Here is a 20,162-nt window from a genome sequence, read left to right as displayed (position 1 = left end):
GGTGTTGCAATAATGTGAAAATGTTTTTTTTATAATGATGCAATATACTAGTATTCAAAAGGCATTGGGCCTCATTACACGGATGGCGGAGAACGATGGCGCTATTAGCGCCATGGTTCATGCCGGTAAAATACCGGCACCGCCTTGGCGGAAAGGGGAATTACCGCCCCATTCCAAGGTTGGCGGGGCGGTAATTCCCCCTTCCACCATTGCCCTTCCCCATTCCCATTTTTGGCCCATAGGGCTCAATGGAAATGGGGAAGGCGCTAATTACGGTACTGCAAATTGCGGTACCGTAATTAGCTCCCTGGGTCCCTTTGCGGGTTGGTTTTTAACGCCTGCAAAAAACAGGCGTTAAATCCCCCAACCCGCAAAGGGACATCGTAGTAAGGCGATAAGGATTTACCGGTACCGGTATTTTACCGGTACCGGTAAATCCTTACCGCCATCCGCGTAATGAGGCCCATTGTGTTTATAATGTCGAAAATGGCATTACCATGATGTAATAAGGTGGAAAAGCACAGAATGGACAGTGAGATATTCTGTACACAGACAAAAAATCATTATGGCTAAAATGCCTTCAATGGAAATACATGTAACCAAAATGTGGCTCGAACAAGAAGAAACTGAGGAGTGCTCAAAGTGTGTAATGATGAGATCATTTTAAAGTTGAGACGTTCGAGGACACCATGCTTTCAGTAACTTGACTAATGGACAAAAACCTAGACTTTTAATGAGGCTGTGGCTGAAGCCTTATCTGAAAGAGTCAAGCTGCCTCAACTATAAATTGAATAGAACACCGGAGGACAAGTCAGACATGCATGCTAGAGCATATTTCATTCTGAAGGGTTAGACCAATTAAATTTAATTGCCCAATGAGCTAATGTTTAACAAGGTAGTTGCTTAAGACTGTGCAGGGAGCGGTGGGAGCATTTTGCTCACTCCCATTTTGCTATAAATGAGCTCTGTGTAATGCTGGGAGGGGGTTCTTTTTGAGACAGGGAACTTGACCACAGCAGATAGGGCTGCGCTTTGTCAGCTATGATGAAATAAACCCTTATGAACATAACAGTCTCTGTGCTGATCCATTCGAGGGGTCTTTAGTGAATTTTGTTGGATTATTTGAATCCTGCACCCCAACCTCCTCGAGGTGCAGCTACCTTGTCCTAAGGTATTCGAGGGCGAGCTCTGATTCTATAGGCCCGTCAGAGGTCACACGGCCCTCATTTACACAACTACGGTGAGCCAGGAAGTCTTTCAGGTGTTGAAACACTCATTATGCCAAACACACTTGCCTCTGGCTGCCTGACTTCAAGACGGTGAATTGGCCTTGTAAACCTTCAGCTTGTGGACAGAGTCATTATAACCTTTTCTTGTAACACATGAAGAGGAGGGATGAAACACACAAAAGCAATCAAGGATGTAGCTAATAACCTGGTTCACATTTTTAGTCCAGCAGTCATGGAGAGGGGAGGGGCTTAAAACAGGGCCCAGCCTGACCCAGATGTTTGGAGTTAGAAGTCAGATAATGAAGAACAAAGAGATGTAAAGGTAGGGGATGGAGGAAGACAAACAAGGGAGAGAACAGAGTGGTGCAATATAGAGTGAAAAGAAAAAGGAGGAGGAGCATCAAGGTGTATATATATATATGTATATATATATTTATATATAAAGAGGGAGAGAGAAAGAGAGAGAGAGATGGAGAGAGAGAGAGAGACTGAAGGAACAATGAGCGCACAAGAGATAGGAGGAAGAACATATAAAGAGAGAAAGATGAGTTTAGTGGAAGGTTGTGGGAGAGGGAAAGATAGAGGAGTGGGGTTGAGAATATCCTGAAGAGAGGAAGGAGAATGCAGGAGGGTTGAAAGTGCAAGGAGAATGAGGAATGTGTTAAAGAGTTCATCTGGGTCGAAAAGATGCTTCTAAGCTGGTGGTGCAAATTATTTATTTTGACGTTTGTATAGCGTGCCAAGCCTGGGGTCATCTGGACACTTATTGCTTAATCAGGTCGGTTACAGTAGTAACTTGCATAGAATTTTGTTCCAGACATTGGTTACATTGGTTATATGCGTTAGATACAGTGATTACATACTTCATGGAGCTTACATATTGCATGTTAGATTTACACATTTTGTAGCTTGCCGAGATAGCTGTTCTGGACATTGCTTACATAGGTTGAAGTTGTTAGTTACAGTGATTACATACTTCAAGGAACTTACATATTGCATGTTAGTTTCCCCATTTTGGAGTGGTTCTAAGTCAGGTGCAGGGGGCTAAGAAAGGTTTGATTGAGGTTTTTAGTAGTAAGAGGTTGGTGCAGGGTAAGTGTAAATATATGGTTGGGATGCTATTAGGTGTCTTGACAAAATAGCTAGGTTTTGAATCCTTTGCAGAAGGACCAAATTGAAGGATCTAATCTCAAGTCCAGGGCATGGCGTTCCAGTATTTTTCTGCCAGCACAGGGAAGCTACACTCTCCTGCTTTTGCCTTTTAAATCTTAGAATGGCAAGGTGGTAGGAGTAAGCTGAATGGGTAGGTCTGTTGGACTGAACTTTGGAGATTTGTCTAGCTAGATAGATGGGGGGCGCTATTAGATAGGCATTTGTGGGTTAATAATAAGATTTTTACTTTGATATGATCCCGAACCAGTAACCAGTGGATATTACATCTGGCTGCAGAGATATGTTATTTTTTTGGCATGTTAAGGGCAGCTCTTATAGCAATGTTATGAGCTATTTGTAGTTTGTTGATGTTTTGGGTATTAGTGCCTGTGAAAGTTGAGCTGCAGTAATCAATCCTTGACAGAATAAGGGCTCTGGCTAGGGTGATGCAGTTGTCAGTGGGTAGGTAAGGTCTGCTGGTGATGATCAGGTTGGCAGTGTCGGCCAATGCTGTGGAAATAGCGTTATCTTGCCTTGATAGGGAGAGTGTGGAGTCCAAGTAAGCTCCTAGTGTCGTTACCTCTTTAGCGACCATAATGATGTTGCAGTCAATAGTGAAGGATTTGTAGGACTGAGGTAGGTTTTTTAGTCTGGGTTGGCTGCCAATAATGAGCAGTTTAGTTTTCTCGTCATTAAGACAAATCTTGTGTTGCGCCATCCAGGCTTGACTGGTGAGGTACATTTTGTTCAGTAGATTGGAATCGATGTTGATATTTCCCCTGATCGGTAGTAGTATTTGAGTGCCGTCCACATAATTGGTATATGTGACTCCTAAATTGTCTAGGAGGTCGAAAAGTGGCTTAGTGAACACGTTGTACAGTGTTGGCGAGACACAAGAGCCTTGGGGGACCCACATGTGACTGGGGCAGGGAGAGACTCTCATGGTCCGGTTGGAGAGGAAGGATTCAATCCATTTAATGGTGTTAGCTGAGAAGTGGTCAGCTAAGGCAAAGGTGTTGGCAAAGTATGTTATAGTTGACTAAATTGAAGGCTGTGGATAGATTGAGAAGAAGGAGAATGGCCAGATCTTCCTTGTCTTTAATCTGGTCCATTTGTATTTTGAGGTCCAGGAGGGCGGTTTCAGTGCCATGACCAGGTTGGAAACATGATTGGCGGAGTGCTAGGAGGTTGTGGGTTTCCAAATGTTTTAGAATTTGCACGTGCGCTACTCTTTCTTGTATTTTCAGGAGGAAAGGTACCATTGTGATAGGTCGGTAATTGGTAGGGATGTTTGGGTCCAGAGTTGTTTTTTGAGCAGTGGAAGTACCAAGGCTTCCTTCAAGTTTTCTGGAACATTACTTGAGGAGAAGGAGTTGTTGATCAACGCAATGATGAATGGAGCGCATTGTTCAGCAAGGTCTTTCATGAGAGAGGCTGGGCAGGTATCTCCTGGACATCTTGAGGGCTTCAGTCCCTTGATGGTTTTTTTAGTTTCACCAGTGGTAACTGGGGTGAATTCGAATCTGGGAATGCAGGTTTGTGATGTGGGGGGTTGGTTTTGGAATTGGTCGGCTGAGGCGAGTTTGGTTTTTTAGTCATTCTTTTTGTTTTGGAGTAGGGCTATTTTGCCCAAGAGGGCATTTTGTATGTTCTGACACCATGGTAGATACTTTGGTGCAGTGGTCAGGAGGTGGGGCTGGTTATTCGTGCTCACGCAATATGAGAAGAACTCCCTCGTGATTGAGTTATCGTTTTCTATTCTGGTATTGTATGAATTGCTTTTCACTTGGATGGTGGCTTGTTTGTATTCCATGGCTGCAGTATTGAAATGCAATTTGTTTGCGTGGGTTGGGTTTTTTTTCCAAGCGCTCTCAGTAATTCTTTTTGTGGTGCATAGTTCTTTGTGGCCAGGAGTGAACCAGGAATTTTTATGGGCTATTGATTTAGCTTTATGGTTGTCTAACTGAGCAACTTTGGTAATGGCCATTTGGAAGGTTTGGTTGTAGAGTGTCACTATGAAAGAGGCATCAGAGATGGAATTCGAGTGTGTCATTAGTGATAGAAGCAAGGGGAGCATATTGTCTGGGGTGATATTCCGCTGATTTCTTGAGAGTGCTGCCGGGATGAGTTGAAGTGGAGTGGTCATCTGAGCTAGGTCACTGATAAAGAATATTATGACATTGTGGTCTGACCTGGGGCAAGGGTTGTTGGTTAGGATGTTAGCGAGGCAGTTGAGGTCTGCAAGCCAGTCCAATGTGCATCCTTTGTCATGCGTGGGGTTGGAGGTTCGATGGACGAAGCCTTGTGCTTCAATAGTGTTAGCAAGGGCGAGTGCCTGCAGGCCTGAAGGGTCATTGAGGCCTAAATTAAAGTCTCCCAGAATGATACATTTTGATGATGGCTTAGTGTTAGTGGCAAGGAGTAGTGCAATGTCTTCCTCGAACGATGCTAGAGGGCCTCGGGGTCTGTAGATAAGGTGGAGCATGAAGGTAGACATGGCCGAAAGGGAGAATTTAATGGAGATGAGTTCTCCTGACGGGAAGGCTTGATTGGGGGTTTCTCTCAGTCTAAGGTTGTTTTTAGCAATGATCGCAACTCCTCCTCCTTCGGTGGCAATTCTTTCTTTCCTAAGGATGGTGTACCCAACTGGGATGGCCAGAGAAAGGGCAGGTCTGGCTGCAGGGTGCAACCAAGTTTCTGCAATTGCAAGGAGGTCTAGGTCATTGGTAGTGATGAGATTCGCAATGTCCAGAGCGTGAGCTAGGAGGGATCTAGCATTAATGAGCATTAATAAATTATAGCACAAAGGCAGACCTTCCACGGCACAGTAGGGAAATTAGGCTTCAATGCTTTAAGGGTTACATTGCAAAATCTACTGTGCAAGAAATGTATGATCATGTTTAATTAAATGTGTTTCACGTGTGAAATATTGGCATACTACCCTGTATTTATCCTGCAGCTTCATTTCCCCAAGAATAGTAAACTATGATCTTGTCTCGAATGGTCTTGTGTTGCATTATTTGCATTTTCCCAAAATCTAGAGGCACTATTTGGATGTTAGAAACACCAGCCCAATAATGTAAACAATGTCATTTACAGTCATCTTTCAATATATTGAGGGTGTGTGTTTGTCCAATGTACATCATGGGTGCACGCCAGTACTTTAAGACAGCAATTTAGTTGATGTACATATTGTTCTTAACTAAAAAACATGTTTGCTTTAGTGAGGTCAGCAGGGTCGAAGGTTGCATGCCATCACTTCATCTGATATCACTATGGTTAATGCTCATGTGATATCACGTCCTGCGATGTCATTGGGTGCAATGCCACATCCGCAACCACTGACGTGTTGGTTAATTGTTTACCCTGGGTGATAGCAGACTGAGCAGGGTGTGGGTTAATTGGGGGAGGGAGGGCTATTTAGGGGGCTTTTTGAGGACCCCTCTTTGGCGTTCAAAAGTTAGACTGATCCAGTGTGGTACCAGTGTGCTGCCTGGCTAAACAACGAGGTCTTGTAGTGTCAGTATTAGAATGGGAGGTTATGCTGTGCTGCTTCCGGTTTCATGATGATTGTTTGGCCATTTTAGAGGGCACTGAGAATTCCAGTCTCTGTGGTGGCTGTGCCTTTTTGGCTTTGCTTGTGCTATGGTCCTTTGTTTTTATAATGGTGGCCTTTGTGTAGCTTTGGTGGTGTTGATATTCCATTTCTGGTGTGCAGGAGTTTGAGGGGCTGACTTGATTGTGTCCACTCTCGTGGGCATTCTTGACTTGAGAGTTGTGCACCACTCTGTATACACGTGGGTGAGACTGACCCAAAAGCGTGCATTCTTGAGTACATTCTGGTCTCTAAGATTGGTGCTCCGGTGGACTTTGTACTGGACACTGGACGAGCTGCCAAAGGAATAATGCCATGTAATTGAAACTCTATACACAGTGTTACAGTTGCCTAAGCAACTGAGAAGTAGTTGCATTATTGTTCTTGTAATGAAGTTGTTTGTTGATTTCCTGTGAATATCGTGGATTCTAACTAACATCGAGGAATATGGTCCTTTCAGGATACAGTTACTCCTGGTCCATAATAGTGATAAGAATGTCGAAGTCGTTAAATGCATTTTTTTATGTTGTTTCTCTTTCCTTGTTGACAAAGTTTGCAGTTGACATGACGTCCAATGCCGGAGCATCACTATGGGGTCACCAAGAGGGTCTGATGCCACCATGAGCCCCTTGATGCTGAACATGGGGGCAGCATGAGGAGGATCCCCTGGCTAACCCTACAATGCCATGTGTGATGGACAGGGGATCACTGCATAGTGCACTTATATATATATTGTCCCTTTACTGAAACCAAATGTGAATCGCTGTGATGCTGAGGTTGGTGCGAGAGAGCAAGATAGATGTCTTGCAAGCAACGAGTTTCGGGAGGGTAGCTCAGGTGCAACGTGCTCTCCTTGGAAGCAAGGCAACATGGAGCACCACAGGTTCGATCCGTGGGTCCATGCTTAGATACCTCTGGGTATTGAGCACGTTATAAATAACCTATCATATCATATCATATCATATCATAGGATACTCACACCTTACCTCTTGGGGAGGCGAGAATAACAGGGTGAAAAATAGAGACCGGTGAGAATGAGACAGAAGCCTAAGCACCGAAAGGCTGCAGGGATGTGTGAAAGAGATGGGAGGAGGAAGAACATAGTATGACAGGAGCATATTGAAAGTTAGAAGAGGTCCCCATAGCATGTGGTGAGATCTTGAGGAAGAAAGTGAGAGGGTGTGGTGGGTCTGAGGAAAGAGATGGTCACGAGCCTCAAGCTCACCCCGTAAAACCAGAGAGATGCCCCCCATGGTGGCAAAGATTGTGGGACCTTCTGCAAGTGTGGTCCAGACTCTGGGGGGCAGAACCAAGTGACACCAGTTTTTCCAGACATGGAATTCAAATGGTCCCCATCCTTCATCTGAAGCAGGAACAAGGGAAGCTGGAACAGCCTGAGCAGAGGTGTGAAGAGGTTTATGAGACTGTGAGTAATGCAGGGGATAGATACAAAAGCCAAGGAAGACTTTTGAGAAACAGGCTTTCTAAAATGAAGAAGATTCAAGTCACCCTGATGTATCTTCTTATCTTTGTTAATTTCCCTCTCCCAAATATCCCTAATAAACAACTACTAAACTTAGTTCTGTGTTGTGCCTTTTGAATAGTCAATTCGGCTTTGTGACATACCTTGTCAGAAAAGTGATTCACAAACGCTAGCTTAGGGCCTTACCTACCCCTCCAAATCCCATCCATCCTCAAGGTTTTATTTGGTATAAAACTTTTTATTAGGTGTTTTCCTAGACCATATGAAAACTGCAGAAAAAAAACAACAATTAGGTACATGTGCCTGAGCGGCAAACCTCGGCCCACAAAAACGGAATGTGAATGCCATGCATTCCTATTTCATCTCGAATAATGTACCCAATAGCCTATGTTAGTGGTATGGTCATAGGTTTTGCTGGTACATCACACATCATTCCCATCATCCTGTATCTCAATCCCAACTGCATAGGCTTCCCAAGTGGCTTGCTATTCTACTCCATCTTACATGGTAGGATCGACCTTTTAGGTGCCTCATATTTCTGCAGTTTTCTGGCTCCATACTCTATGTTTTCTGATGTCTTGCACAGGTGATCCCTCTGAGTGGTGTGGCTAGTATCAGTGGGGCAACTTCCTATAAATGTGTTCAATCTCCATTTGTGCTACTATCAGGCCCAGATATGTCCAGATCTCTGTAAAATGGGTAGTTTGTGAAATCGCCTAAAATCCCCAAAAGTGCTGTTTCGAACTTCAGCAACACTCCTTCCTAGAAAACCCTCAAAGCTGGACACCCTCATATACTAGGAGGCAGTGACGCCTTATGCCCCCTGCAGCACATACAGTTTAAATCATCTGACCACTCCATCTTGAGTATTCTCTCCTTGTTAAGGGCATGTAGTATCCAGGTAAAATAATCTCAGTGTAGTATTGCAAGCTTATGCAGACATTCTACACATTCCAAGACTTCCCTCCATTCTTCACCCCCCTTCCACTCTAAAAGGGATTTGATCTCACCACCCTTCAATGGGTTGTCCAATTTGGAGCACGCAGCTTTTGTATGAGGCATGGTCGTTGAATAATTGCGTAAATGGAGGAGGCATAGGATGTAAGAAGTCCCCCCTTATGCCATATCTGTAACATACACTTCCTTATTTGGTTAATTCCTGGGCATCTGGATCTGCCTCTTTTATTTAGCTACCTGTGTGAGTACCTTCAGACATTCAATACCTGTGTGTATTCGACCAGAACTCTCGGCTCGAATCATTCACAACATATTTAGATATCAGGGCATCACACTCCCCACTGCTGGCTGCTGCTTTTACACCATTTCTTTTATTGACACTGTATTTCTTACCATTCTGGTCAAAATGGAGGAGCCAGTGTTGGAGTGGAACTGCGCTGGATTTGGGGCTAAACGCTGACAGTGCTTGAAAATAATACAGTAGCCTTAGTAGAATATACATTTCGACTACTATTATCCACCACATCTATGAAATATATAGTTGCCTTCACCTTGACAGGTCTAGTTCAATGGAATCGAGGAGCCTTGAGCAGTTTTCCCAATATGATGTCTAGATTAAGGAGCTGATACTAACTCCAAAGCAAGTTGCATCCTTCCCTGATAACCTAAAATGCACCAAATCTCTAGATTTGCCCATCTCTCTTTTTGTTATGTGTAGAACCGCAGATTTAGAGGAATTCAATTTGAATCTCCAGCACCTTTGAAATTGTGTCTATTTGTTTTACAACCCCTGAGAAAGACTTTGCCAATGTTGCCACTGCCAGAATAATGTCGTTTGCAAAGAGAGATATTTTGTGTTTCTGTCTGTAGCCACTAAGTAAGTAACCCTCTGGATTCTGGATCCAATGTGTGTTTTAAATGGCTGTATAAGAAGTGCAAATAGAAGAGGGGGCAAGGAACTGCCATGTTGTGTACCTCAGTGGACAGAAGATGCTTTCTCGACCCCTACAATTCATTTGGGCATACAGTACTTAGCCAAAACCTTCTTTGTAATAGATCCCCCAAAATCCATATGCTTTAAAGTCATCAATGCCTAGTTCATCTGATAAATGCCTTCTCAGCATCTAAGGCAAGAAGAACAGACCTTATCAGATTAGGAAGCATGCTCTCAATTCAGTTGTCAAATACCCTCCCTAGAGTCAGGTTTCTGCCTGCTTCTCTAAACAATGTAAATAGATCCAATATATGCTGGGATTTAGCCAAATTGTTCATAAAAAGGTTACTGTACACACATCAGATCCCAGACATAATTGGATTGGATCCCAACATCCTAAAGGTCCACTGAGTATAGGGCAGCAACATCTTTCTGAAACTCAACCAATTTACCAATTGTGGGTACCCCCTCAGACCTGTAGGATCTTGCCATTGTGTGCATGCATGCTTTATTCTGTTTTGCTTTAAGCGGGCATACAAGGATTCCCCTTTTCTGATGACTTGTTCATAAACAATTGTTTTTATCAGAGGTTTGCTACCCCTGGTCTTGTGTGTTATTATAGTACCTAATTGGCCCTTAAGGGTTACCAATTTTCTGTAAATTATGGTTGGCCCATTTTTTTCTGCTGTTAATTCCCTCTGCCATATGGGCTCTGAGTTTCCTATTAACGATCAACACTTTGATACATTAGCCCTTTTACACTGCCTCCATAGAGTCTCAGACCACATCGAGTTGGGTTGTCTTAGGTTTGGTGTGTTGAAGGAAGACTGACACTTCTTACCTTACAATATTTCTGTAACCTCAATGCCTTAAAAGAAAATCGTCTGACCTTTAATTTCTGGGTGTATGTGTATGACTCCCCATTCCCACGCAGAGTGTTATTGGGGCATGATATGATAACAGTGGACAAGCCTATATCAAAGTTCAATCTGATCATTAGGAGATTATTGTTTAGGAGTATGTAAACATTCATAGAATAGAATCTCTGTACACGATATTTAAGGGGATATTTGTGCTCTGTGTGTTCAACTGTCCACCAGGAGACAATAGATTGCCACCTATATTAGTTTCAGGGAGACTGACACGATGTCCATGGATGAAATGGTTGTGAAATATCACCTATTTTACAATCAGTCCCAAAGTATGTCGAGGCCCCCACACAACTCAATGTACCCTTAAAGAATGATTTGACTACTAGAGTAACCTTTTTCAGATAAGCCCATAATCCCTGACTAATAGTAATAGCATAATGGCGGTGTGGATGTGCCGATCTCTCTTAATCACAGTGTACATACCCATGTCTCCATTTACTGCTGCAACTACTCACTGAATATTCCTGTGAGCAGGTATAGCCATGCCACTTCTTTTAACTGAACTAATAACATTGAATCGAACTGATTCGTCGCTTGTTCATCAATTGCATGAGAGAAGCTATTCCATAGTAGTATTTAAACCATTGTGTTTAATCCCTGCATCCCAATGCCCCTCTCCACTTTCCATTGAAGCCCATATTTAAAGAGCAAATTCCCAAATGATTCACATAATCCACTGCTGCACAATTCTCCCCCTGCAACCGATTACCCTTGTCAGATCCGTAGCTGTCCTACCTCCAGGGGTCTGAGATCCCCACTCAGAAGAATAAAAATGCCACTCAGAGAGGCACAGATTGCAAAACGAGAATGGAAGGAAAAGCACTAAAACCTGACTTGCTGTGCAATGCTTCAACACGAAGATCAGCCTAAAACCAACAACAAACATGACTCAACAAAAAAATGTATTCACGGAATTCAGTTTAGCGAAAACCCAAATTCATGGATCAGATCAAAATTTTGAAACTAATTATTGTTCATTTCATGCTACTGTACTGAGCACCATGAAGCTTATTCTGTTTCCAGTATTTCATGTCATCCTGGAGGACCTCAGAACTGGGTCCTTGTTCTCTGCTATCCTCTTCCTGCATCAACTCTTCAACTGTTGCAGGCAATCCTAATATAAACTGCCTCCATCAGCTTTAAAGCTGTTACTTCTTTGCAATTGATCGAGGCAGAACAGCAAGAGAGTAGGAAAGACCCACAATATTTTATCTTGAGGTCATTAAGAACAGTGTGAATGGATTTCAGTCCCTTTCTTCTGAACAATGTCTAAAGAGAGGGATCCTTAATATGTTGCCCAGAAATTCTACAGTGCGTCTTTTTCTTGTGGCAATCATTATTTTATCTTTCGTAGTGTAACTTTGGAGTTTCACCAAGACAACATGTAGTTAGTTCTGAGAGGAGTCTTGTACTGCTTTGTCAAATCTATGTGCTCTGTGAGTCCCCTTTTTCCTGCTTCACTTTCGAGTATTAGCTTCGAAAGTTCTTGATTATTATGTTTTTTCCCCTTGACCTCTTTCCTATGTCTTCACATTTGTTGCTGAGGCAACACAAAGGTTTTGGAAGGTTTCCTATGTCACTATTAATTTCAGGGACACTATCTTTGAGCCCAGTGATGGCCCTATCATTTACATTGATTCTCTCCCCTAATTAATTTCTTAATCTGTGCTTTATTGTCAACTATGGGTCTAGGACATTTTCTAAGTAATAAACCCAATTGCTCTTTTGGGGACAGTTTTAAATTGTATTTCAATAGCATCAGGGCAGATTAAAATAACTGTCTGGTGAGAGACTGCCCTGCTTACTGCTCTGCTCCCTCAGAAACCATCCCTGGGGCCCCACCAGGGAGGGTACACTTCTGATGGGAATGATTCACTTGATTTTGGGTTTGGATAGCAGGAGGAATTCTGAGCAGACGAAGTAGGCCTGATCAGACCTCTTCGACCTCATGATGTTTCTATTTCCTTTTAGCTTCCACCTTTGAATGTATCCTTCGTAGTCCATCTCTTGATTTGCAGTGAAAAGACACAAAGTGCCTGCAGCATTACCAGAGAAACCAGATGCTGCATATATGAGCTGGAGCTGTAGATATTGCTTTATCTACTTCCTTTTCTAAGGTGATAAAGCTTCAGGTGGTACAAAATGCCTCAGTGTACTCTGCCATTCCTCCATCAGTCGCGCAGGCCAATCAAGGCATCACAACTTCAACAACTTGTTTCTCAGTCTCTACCCTTTCAAGGCCATTCACTACTCCATATTTGCCTGCACCCGCTCAGAGATACCCTACCTGCATCTTTGAACCAATCTTCCAAAATGCTACATATACACACATTGTTTACTCTTTCCTATTTCCAGAGCACCCAATGCTGATCCCCTGGAGCAGCAGCCATACACCCTGACACCTTAAAAGATTTGAAATACTGACCCCAATTGCCACGGTGTGATATTGGTGCAGTGCACTCTCCCTGTGGAGACTGATGTACACAGAGGGCCTGTAGTGCCCTGCATATCTCTTCTTGAATGGCTTTTGATCAAGAGTGGCAGCATGGCACCAATGTCTTACAATGCAAAGTCGGCTTCCGCTTCAGCTTACATTGGCCCCCTCGCCAGTTCTCCTCTACCAAGCTCTCCTTACACAGGGTGAAAGCAGCCTGTGCCATTCTTCTATAGCAATACTCCTCACCTATCACCTCGCAACATCTTTTGGAAAAATGATGCATTCTCCACAAACGGATTGGGATGCCTTGTTGATGTTCAGCAATGCCATCTTGTTGGAGCCGAGTTCCTGCTCCAGAGCTTTCCTCAATCTCCAAGGTGGCCAAAACAAGCCTTCTCCTTCCAAGTTATAACGTGTGCCCCCACAGTACATGTGTGACCCAGACTGGGTGCTCGCAGGTTGATTGATGCAGGTGAGCAGGGGGCATTGAGTATGGTCCCCCATCGCAGAGCTTCAGAGGTATGAAACTGCTGAGCCCACAATTCTTGGTTATGTCCCACAGAAATGCATGCTTTTATGTGGGCTTGAATTTGAGATAATCCATTTTAGGAAATGCAAAAGGCATTCATTGAAAGGGTTTCAGACACAGAACCATCTGTCACTCTGAGTTGAGCACCAGAAATGTGAGACTTTTAGTAGTGGGGATTAAGAATCTAGCTGATAAACTGACATTTATCTCATTACAATTGCTATGTTGGAGACTGGCTAAAGACCCACCCATGAATAAGGTAGGAATTACACTTAAAAAAAGAATTCTTGCTTCCACAATTATCAATTAGATGGCTTATTTTGCATTGGAAATGTGAGCTATTTGTGTAAACCAAAGAGTAAACAAACAAGCACATCCATCGAAGGCCAAATAGATTAAGATCTGCAGTAAGCAGAAGAAATGTAATGGTAAGATATTGGAGATTATGGAGAATCTTGTGTATTTGCGTCTTCCGATCTTGGCCCAGCCATGTAAGACTTTTTATTGCACACGTTTATGTTATGTTATGTTATGTTATGTTATGTTAAAGGTTCTTATACAGTGTACTGTTGCCACCCGCATGGTCTATTGGCACTCTGGTGGATCTGTAATGTACGGAAAGCGGGAGTGCGGTGGATTAGTAGGATTAAGAGCAAGAGAGATGCTGTTGGCAGCTTCAGTTTAGTTACATGATTCACTGAGGATAGGTGTGATTTACAGTTGGTGGCCACCATGTGGTGCTGGGCGAGATTATGTGTGGTTTGTTTAATTGCTGTTGTGTTGTGAAGTATGTACGGTTTGTGATGCTGTAGAGGTATGGTTGTCTTTAGTTCAGAGTTTGAGGGGTGTATGCAGAAGGATGAATTTTTAGTACGGTTGTGTTAGTGGCAGTACATTACCTACCCCTGCTGTATTGACAAGTTGTGATTCCTATCCCTTTCCCTTTCGATCATTTTAGAGTATGGCAATTAGCGCCCCCACGATTTCCTCCAGGGGAGGTGTGTTCCCTTTGCCCTCAGATCGGCCCGTCAGTTGCCTGGATTCTGCGTCTGACCCTTTTCCTTTATATGTGATTTTTTTCACACCCACTGTGGCTTGATTCGTGGGTGTGAAAAACATCACATATATCCTGTTTCCAACTTAGGCACCCTATCAGTGGTCAGGTAAAGTCAAACACCTCTCCCTCCCCTGTTTCCATTTTTGGTCCTCTGTTCGAATGGGTACATTCAGGTCTCATAGCCACTTTCCATTCAGAGATACCTCTCTTCTCCTCTGCCCTCCACTCCGGTCTGGCCGACTACCAATTCCTTCAGAATAGTGTGCTCATTTCATGTTGCTTGGATGTTGTTCAGTCATTTGCATCCCGTTCCGAACTGAAGAGCCAGGTTTTTAGAAGTTTTCTGAATTTTAGATGGTCCTTCATATTTCGTATTTCTTTGCTGTCAGAGTTCCAAAATTTTACGGCTAAACAAGGGAATACCTTTCCACCAGTTTTTTTTCTTGTGTATGGATTAGGCTCTAAGAGTGTGTCCTCGCTGGATTTAAAGCTTCTAGTCGCTGGTAGATGGTGATTTTCTTTTGTATGTATTCCACTCCTTTGCCATGAATTGCTCTGTGTGTAATGCACATTGTTTTGAAGGTGATTTGTTTTTTGATTGGGAGCCAGTGCAGCATCCTTAGCGTTGTTGTGATGTGGTCCCTTTGTGAGAGTTTGACAAGTCCGGCAGCCAAATTCTGTATTTGTGGCAGTGTATTCCAGCATTCTAAGGTATAGTCTGTTGGCGTAATATACCCTGGATGAGGGATATGATGGCCAGTATTTTGTACAAGAAGGAGAGGAATGGTTGAATCTTTTTGATTGTGTGTAGATGGAAGCAGCGTTTCCTAACTCTCGTGTTTACTTGCAGTTCTAGGGTTAAGTTGCCCATTAGGAGTCCAAGGTTTTTGACAACTTTGGATGGAGTGGGTGGGGTTTCCAGTTCTGAGGGCCATGGGATGTACTGGTTATTTCCTTGGATGTTTGATGTAATCATGATTTCCATCTTGTCTGGGTTGGTTTTGAGTAGGGGTGTACCGAATAGTAAATTTACTATTCGACCAAATACCGAATAGTTGACCTAAGTATTCGGTCAAACAGAATAGTCAGCCGAATAGTTGTTTACTACTAGACAATTGTCAATATATGTCATATATGTCAAAATATGTCAATATATGTATAGAACTGCTCCCTTTGAAATAAAAATAGTAAAATTACATTCATTTCATGAATTGGCCCTGCAAAATAAAATGGATAGAAGGAACTTGATATAGCCGTACTATATATAAAGGTGGAAAATGGTGTCAGTACCTTGGCATAAAAAATGGCAGTGCATAACAAGCCAAAACTGTTGGCTTTGCGAATGCTTGTTTTAACAGGAGTTCAGTGAAGGGCACACTTAGAGCTTATAACTGCCCACTTTGACCAAACGAGCTAGCACACATAGAATGTGGTTTCAGCACTTCAGGATTTGCCCTATTGCCCTAGAGGCTGGTCTTAGCCTGATTCAAGCTGTACAATTTGCCCATATGGGTCTCGTTTTTTCCTTTTAGTATGTACTTTTATTTACACTGTAAAACTCTTTGAAAATATATGTTTAAAAAGAATACATCTCAGAATATCTGCTGGCTTTCAAGACTTATTTCCTGTTTGACTTGTTCAAATATGTCGTTCACTGGGGCAAATCTGCAATGCATTTTCTGGCTTTAAAGTTAAGCACACTGAAGCTTACCGTGGGGTCTGGGCAAGTTGGGCGGTGGGGAGGGCGGTGATTAGAATGTGCAAATCTCCTCGGGAGCTTTGTTCTAGAAACAGAGCATGAATTAATTGTAGTCTCTGAACCTGGTAGAATAAAGTCCTACTTGCACAGTGCTTGCAACTTTACCCCTTCTCTTAAAATGAAAGTATGAGCAGTGGTCACATTCCCAAGCAAGGGACAACATCTCAGGAGTTTGCACAGCAGAACCCTGCCTCTTGGACCGAGAATGTTTGAGCATATTTGCTTAATGTTTTCATTGTATTGCAGGGAGTTGTCTACCTGTTGCATTATACGGTTGGAATTCAAAACAGGTTGTCCCAGGGTGTGGTATAATTGGGGTAATTGGGAGTGCACAATGGACTTTTGATGGTGGGTCATCATGGCCAGCCTTCTGCAGTGTCATTACTGTTGGCAAAAGCCAGACTCCAGGAACTGTGTCGCTGCTCAGTCTTTCTCCAGCTTTCAGTTACTGCCAATTAGAGCTTCTGGGGAGGGTAGAACGAGCGGCACCTTTATACCCTGACAAGTGCTCCAGTTGCAGAGCTCACTGCGCCACTTGTAATTCCCTTTTTGCTTGCCATGGTTTAAAATGCAAAATGTCTTTGTTTTCTATGCTTGTTCGGACTTAACAACCTCTTTGTGCACCCAACTTAATACCATCAGCAGCTCTGCTGTGAAACTCAAGACTCAAGCTGTCCTCCGAGTAAAAAGTAAAAAATAAAAACTGCTGCTAGTGGCACAATTGTAATCTTTGACCCAGCGATTGTTATAAAGAGTAACATTACAGATAAGGGGGCTGTGGAAAGCAAGCACATTAGGGAGAGCAAAGCCAGCTTAGAAAGAGGCCACAAACAAGAGACTGGGGGAGAGTATTTTAGAAAGGCGTCATTTGTCCTCATAAAACAGCAGGACTAGACAACTTTGAAAAGATCTGATCGGATTCCCCTAAAAGATTTAAGGAGAATTGACTGTAAAGGGTCTGTCTGCATGGTTGCTGTCTCGTGTGTAGGAAGATGTGTCGAATTTACGCTAGATGTTGTACTTCCCGGGTCGCCCTCTGCACGGGGTGTCAGGCTTCTTGGCGTGGGCTTCCAAAATGTTTTTTCAAGTGTGTGGGTCAGAAGCATCTTGCCACTACAGAATTGACAACTACAGTGGCTTTACCCTTGTAGCCTCGAGACCCCTACAATACTTACAACTGGTGACAGAGAACACAAAATGTAAAACTGTTGACTTGCTGTTCAGACTGCATCCGTGCTAGTTTCCTGTTGGAGGCATGGTTGCGCTTCAAGTCCCTTACCCACAGAAGACACAGATCATAAACAGAAGGGTTTGTTTAAATAGGTACACAGCACTATGCAGTTTCTACTGGTGTACAAGCCCATCCGATTTGTGATTGTGAATGGTGATGCAATGCTGTCACCTGCTGATCAATAATAATAATAGCTCACAGTTTCATGCAAGCTGTAATAAGAATAAAGTTCGGCATGTGCTTAACAGAACAATATTGCAGATTCGACTAAGATTCCAGTAAGTATTCGGCCGAATGCTAAATATCTGATTTTCACCCAGAATTCGGCCGAATATTTACTCAAAGCCGAAGTTTGGTAAACCCCTAGTTTTGAGGTTATTAGTGTTCATCCATTGGTAGAGTTCTTTGAGGCAGTGTATTAGCGTTGTGTTCCCTTCTTGTTTATTGCTGATTTTGTAGATGATTTGGGTATCATCTGCGTAGTTGTAGCCAGTGAAGCTGTGTCTTTTGATGAGGTTGATCAGTGACATCATATAGGTGTTGAAGAGTAGCAGGGATAAGGAGGAGCTTTGTGTTACTCCATATGAGGTGTCCTGCGGTGTGGATTTGAATTGCTTTATCCAGGCTGTTTCTGATCTTTCAGACAAGAAAGATTTAATCCAGAGCAGCGCAGTGTCGATGATCCATATTTCTTTCAATCTCTTGGTGAGGAGGTTATGGTTGAATGTATCAAATGCTGTGGAGAGGTCGATTAGTATTAGTGCTGATTTCGTGTTCGAGTCTGCGTTGGCCTTTGGGTTGTCCCATATAGAGAGTAGTGCAGTCTCCATCCCTCTCATCCCTCTCATGGTTCTGAAACCTACTGTGCCTGGTCCAATAGTTGGATATTTTCTACGTGTTCCAATATTTGTTCGTAGACATATGTCTCCAATAGTTTTGCTGGGTAAGGAATGTTTGAGATTGGTCTGTAGTTTGCGAGGTCTTCCACATTGCTCATTGTATCCTTGAGGAGTGGCTTGATATAGGCACATTTTGAACGCTTGTGGTACTCTCCCCGTTGAGAGTGATAGATTGAAGAGGTTTAGGTAGCATTCCGATGGTGTGCCCTGAGTAAGGATTGACTTATAGATGTCTGGTGGACAGGGGTCCATTGGAGAGCGTGAATTGTTGCGTTTTTCACCAAGCTGAGTAGCTTTTCTCTTTGACATTTTGGTGAAGCTGTTCAGTCTGCTCTTTGATCCCAGGGTTGGTAGGAGATGGTGCACGGCCTAGTTCATTGGTCTACTCAGTATAATCCAGTGTATGTCAGTGATTTTATTCTTAAAATTATCTGCAATAACATTGCATAATTTCTACGAAGGCAACCGTGTGTTATTGCATCTGGGGGATTTCTCATCTCGTTTAGGCTGATGAATAGTTATTTCTGAGCATTGGTGGCTTTTGTGATCCAGTCGTATTTCTTTTTTGCTTTAAGAATTTCCTTTTTGTATGCTCGGATTGTATTTCATAAGTTATTCTTTTGGCTTGGTTGCAGTTTTTTCACCATTCATGTTCTAGTTTCCGGTTAATACACTCAGCCGACACAGGTTTTGACCCAACATGGGTCTTTTTCAAGGTGTGTGTGGTGATCACAAAGCATATATTATGTTTGATGATCTCTGTCAATAGACTCTTGTTGTATAAACCTATGGGCCAGTGGGCACTGCATCAAGATGGGCAGTCACGGCGATCTTTCGGTGAATCAAAACACATGTTGGGTTGGAACACGTGTCGGCTGAGTGTATTAATAAATCATCAACAAATATAAAGCAACAAGACTGCTCTAATTCTTTGTAGAATCTGTATACAATCATACAAAGAGTCATTACTTCAATGAACCATCACCCGGGTGATACCGGTTCTTCACCCAAATACACTCTATCCCTTGCCAAGACAGAAGAGCACTGTATCGTGAGAAGCCCCTCACCGGACGCAGGTTCTACTTACTTTCATAAGATAACCACAGTGATCTGTGAATTCTGGTGCTCTACCCACCCTATATTATTAAGCCACCCAGATGAAGAAGATAAACAATACATTTGGAACATTTTCTTTAGCGCCAGTTTTAAAATGTTATATTGGGAAAGATGTCCCTAAGCTGCTTTATGGGTTGGAAGTCATCCCCATGTGGTTAATGGAAGAATTGTATTATTATGAAGTTATGATCTGGAGGAGGGTATTCTTTTTTCTCCCAAAGTGTGTCCCACTTGTGGTATTCGCCACCAGTTGGGACTCCAATCCCTTTAGAGAAGAGTGTTATGGAGGCAGTTGACTCTGTTACAGAAATTCTTGTGCTCTCCACCTCCTACTTTGTAAGCACATGTAGGCAGATACGTTCCGACATTGACGGGCCTTCCAATAAGAGGGTTTGCTGAGAATTTTTCTAAACAGCTCCTTGGATGTGACCAAGGATACTTTGGTTTTAAATCCTTTTAAAGTAAAATTAGGAGTGTTAGTAAGGGACTGGATGTCCATAGGGGATGCAGTGGGGAGTCTTACGCTGTATGCACACCTGAGATTCGCACATACAATAGTGGGCCAGCCTGAACCCTATGTGATGAAATTTCCAGATAGAGCTCAATGCAATCATTTTATGTAATTTTGTTTTAATGCAATGGCATCAAATGAAATTGTGTACATTTGCAGTGTCCTATCTCTAGATACGGCATATTGTAGGTTTTGTCAGAAATTGAATAAGAGGTAACATTTGAAACATTTATTGTTAGTTTGTCCAGCTCTGATGACACATGATATCTCAATTTTTGGAATAGGTGGGCATAATCTGGCTTGGGTTGATATAGATAAATTCTAGCTGACGATGTTGGGGG

General features: G+C 42.8%; 1 protein-coding gene across 4 annotated transcripts in view; it reads right to left on the bottom strand.

Moving 5' to 3' along the window:
• LOC138503807 (4-galactosyl-N-acetylglucosaminide 3-alpha-L-fucosyltransferase FUT6-like) overlaps positions 1–20,162 on the bottom strand; it is a 528,320-nt gene that overhangs the window by 38,846 nt on the left and 469,312 nt on the right. The gene's annotated exons all lie outside the window — the stretch shown is intronic.

Source organism: Ambystoma mexicanum, chromosome 11 (assembly GCF_040938575.1).
Source record: "Ambystoma mexicanum isolate Mex_15411 chromosome 11, UKY_AmexF1_1, whole genome shotgun sequence".
In the NCBI taxonomy this organism is placed as follows: domain Eukaryota; kingdom Metazoa; phylum Chordata; class Amphibia; order Caudata; family Ambystomatidae; genus Ambystoma; species Ambystoma mexicanum.
The sequence above is the reverse complement of the archived record's forward strand: the minus strand, read 5'-3'. Positions and strand labels throughout refer to the sequence as shown.